The sequence below is a fragment of the Bombus impatiens genome, unplaced genomic scaffold, assembly GCF_000188095.3.
Source record: "Bombus impatiens unplaced genomic scaffold, BIMP_2.2 scf_0142, whole genome shotgun sequence".
In the NCBI taxonomy this organism is placed as follows: domain Eukaryota; kingdom Metazoa; phylum Arthropoda; class Insecta; order Hymenoptera; family Apidae; genus Bombus; species Bombus impatiens.
Window position 1 is genome coordinate 2370388 of NT_176561.1, and position 3749 is coordinate 2374136.

Sequence of the window (3749 nt, forward strand, 5' to 3'; positions counted from 1 at the left end):
TTATTTCGACGACCTGTATCCGATGCGAGTGCCGGCATTCCGGCAAGCGAGCAGTGATTTCAAATCGTAGCGAATTCTCGCTGCTCCCTCGGCACTTTTCTCCAGAGCGAGCTCCCAACGCGAGGAAACGAGCAAACGAGCGGTCCGGATTTGCACCAGACCGCGAACATTGCCCGTATTAGGCAAATTGCCTCGAGTGTCTTATTATCAAAGTTCGTTCGACGCTCTGCAGGAGTTTCATCGAAACGATAGAATTAATTAGATCGACGTATGTTAACGAATCTATGAAGATAATTTTTTTTATTGATGGTTTTGTACGGGGGAATTTAGTCTAGAATGATCTCAGAGGAAGGAGAAGATCGATATTTAGGAATGTGAGTCTGTATATACATTATGCATGTTTAGGATGAAAATATAGAAACACAAGGATTTCTAGTAATCCAGCTCCGTAATACGTAATTGTAACTTTTTTCTGCCTCTTCTACGTTTGCTCAGTAGATCCTTCGCTCCTCCCATGCCAAAGGCAACGATATCAGTAGTACAAGGAAGGTGAAATTTTGGTTCAAGAATAGGAAGCAAAATACAGTCGCGGTGGTCGTATCGTACACGAAGTGTGAGTGATACAATATCCGTGGTGCAATTGCCGCCAGTTCCTCTCTTTTATCTATCTCTCTTTCTCCCTCTTTTTCTTTCTATTTCTCTTTTTTCGCTTCTGCCTGCTTCTCTGAAGACATTCAGATGTTCGTGCGGCCGTCCTTGCTCTAATTCAAGAGCGATGAAACTTCCTCAGATTGTAAACTTTCCGACTATTCTGTCGCGGGATTAACGTGTACGATTGCTCGCTGCTGTTACGATTGTTTGTTTCTTGAATTTCTGAACGAGCTTACAGTTGCAAGAAATTCTAATAAGGATTAAAACTCGTAAATTCCTCAATAGAAATACTAACAACACTTAGGCGATACTATTTTCGAAAATTCTTCGACGTTTTGGGATTATTGATATCTCGGAATACAAATTGTTAGCACTATCCAAACGTCTGACTCTCAGGCTGTGCTATTCTACTCGGTTTACGTAGATGATCTTCTTGCTATGTTGTGAGATTAGTCAGGCACTATTCTACTTGAAGCTACAAACATTAACATACCAATATCATTTTTAGTAGAATGTACAACTCTGCATGTCTGCACACGAACGATCACGTTCTATTTACTCGACGACGCGTGACTTCCTTCTTACCCATTTGCCCACAGTCGACAACCTTCCGCTCGTCTGAACACGAGTAGTCGAATCTACTTGTTGTTCCACAGTATTTACCCGACTGTGAATCAGTGTCATTCTATTTCTCCGATTATAACCAATAGGAAATACCACTACTTAATTTATCCACAAATCGACCTAATTTTACGATCCAAATTTCGCTACATACAGTATCGTTCTACTGTTTCCACATCTACTTGTCACATCGAATAATTACCGAATTTGATAAACACTACGCTAACGAATCTGAATATCCCAGAATATCGCTGAATAAACATTTCAATTAAAAGCAGATGAATGTCTGATTAATGATATCTACATAAGACCGTAACCGCGAGGAAAGAAATTCTTACGAGAAGGAGAAATAGATACCCGTTGCTTCTAGCAAAGGCTGGTCTGTAGATCAGTACACGAACAATCTCGTCTTCCCACGCAATTCGTGCACCGAGCCAAAACGTTCCACCTACGCCAAGTAATTCTATCTAATTGCACATGTCCGTCGATCGCGCGAACTAAGCGCGTCCCACGTTTCAGCTCTCTTTTTCGACGATTCGAGTTAAAAGCATGACAGGCACCGCATTGTCACGGACTCGCTTCCAAGGTGATACATTTTTAACGTTCCAGCCGAGCATTTCGAGCGACACGTCGAATTAAAGCTGCCACGCTCGCAGCAGCCGTTTGACTGACGGCTTCCGGTATAAACGTTTCTACTGTCACCTAACTGAACACCTACGATAGGATAGACCGAAAGAATTTCTCATTTGGCAAGGCGATAGGTGTACGTTAAGGAACAGGGTTCGCGCTTTATGCGGAATGATCCTTCGTGCGTTTAAAGGAAAGCAGGAAATTGGATCTTTCCGCGCACCTTTCGCATATAATATTGATCTCCCGACTCAGAAGCTTTAAGAGCTAAGTACGTTCTTAATTACGTTCTATATAATATTATTACGTAGTTATTATAGAATTCATATTCTTATGATTGTAATTTAAATTGTCCGATAAAATTATACTAGTATTTAACAAGAAGAATATCGCAACTTCGTTGAAGTATTTGGGACACGAAGAATATTATTTAAATTATAAAAATGGAAAACTTTACCATCTGAATTCTTAAACATTAAGGATTCAAAATGTTCAAACTCTACTATGTCTCTCTCACGAACTTTAATATCATCGATTATATATTTAAGCGACGTAATACTCTGCCACCTACTCGAAGTTCCGTACAATTTTGTAAGGGAGACCTGACTAATTGATCATCCCAATGTTTCCAAAACCCACACACTCGGCCAAGCCTGATATTCCGCAATCTACACAACCTTGATTTTACATTCCATATGTCCAGAAGGTATCAAACCAATAAAGCCAGAGTTTGTTCGTACCGGAAACAATCAAGACGCCGGACGAATCGCGAGATAGGTCACGTAGCGGCTGGATCGTTCCGATATCGATCACCAGTCAGAGAATTATCCCCGTTACGTTGATTCCCATTGGAAATCGTCGAATTCGGCAAGAACCGCGCGTAGCACAGATCGTTGCTTCGTCCGCGGAAGCTTAACTGCGCTCGTCCCTTTTTAATAGCATGTTATCGGGCCAGCAATATTAAGTTGCGATACGATATCACAGTAACGTTGACATGGTATTAGCATACGTGTATCGTAAATTTCGAAATAAATGTGAACTACATTATTAGACAAATGTTTGGCATTTTACTGGCGTTCCATAAAATTTCATTTCGAGGTGATAAAAATTAAATTCAACTGCATATGACATACGTACTTTCCCTATTTATAATACTCGCCATTCTATATGGAACATAAGTGAAATAAATAAAACAATATAATAACGAATATCAACGAACCAGTTCTCCTAATCTTTCATCATACATCACATAGAAAATAGCTAGAGGATATTTTATCAGTAAATGTAGTAACTACTTTGTTGCACCATTGCAAGCGGCTTACGATCAATATACATATGATCGTTGTCTGATCGACAAAACATTCGTTCGTGATGCTACCGACATGACATAGAGATGTTTCGATGCTGTATTGTTATGAATAAGTGGATTTGTTTATATATTAAACTCCATATAATATCGTGAACAGGTCTGATGATGTTTATACGCTGTATAGTTAGGTGGGCGACGGCCTTAAATATCCGAAGGAGTCGACGGCTTTAAAGTCAGTCGCAACTGCGCCAGGTCGACCGATAAACGGGAAACTCGGCCACTGGGTCAACGACAGATGCAGCTGGTGCACTCGCACCGAGATACACCCCAACCCCTCGCCCCTTCATCCCCCGCTCTCTCCAGCACGCTTGTTTTTTCTATGTTTTTCTTACTTTCTTCTGGGTTCTCTGTCTGTCTGTCTATCTGTCTCTCTCTCTCTCTCTTTCTCGGTTTTGCTTTTTCCGTTGCTCTCCTTTTTTTCGTCATTCTCTACCGCTATTTTTCAAGTTGGTTTTCTCTCTGCCACTGTGCCTACTGGCTC

At 40.9% G+C, this 3749-nt stretch overlaps 1 protein-coding gene across 1 annotated transcript in view; it reads left to right on the plus strand.

Annotated features, from left to right (window-relative positions):
- Window positions 1-3749, plus strand: part of LOC100741493 (splicing regulatory glutamine/lysine-rich protein 1) — a 16244-nt gene that overhangs the window by 8950 nt on the left and 3545 nt on the right. The gene's annotated exons all lie outside the window — the stretch shown is intronic.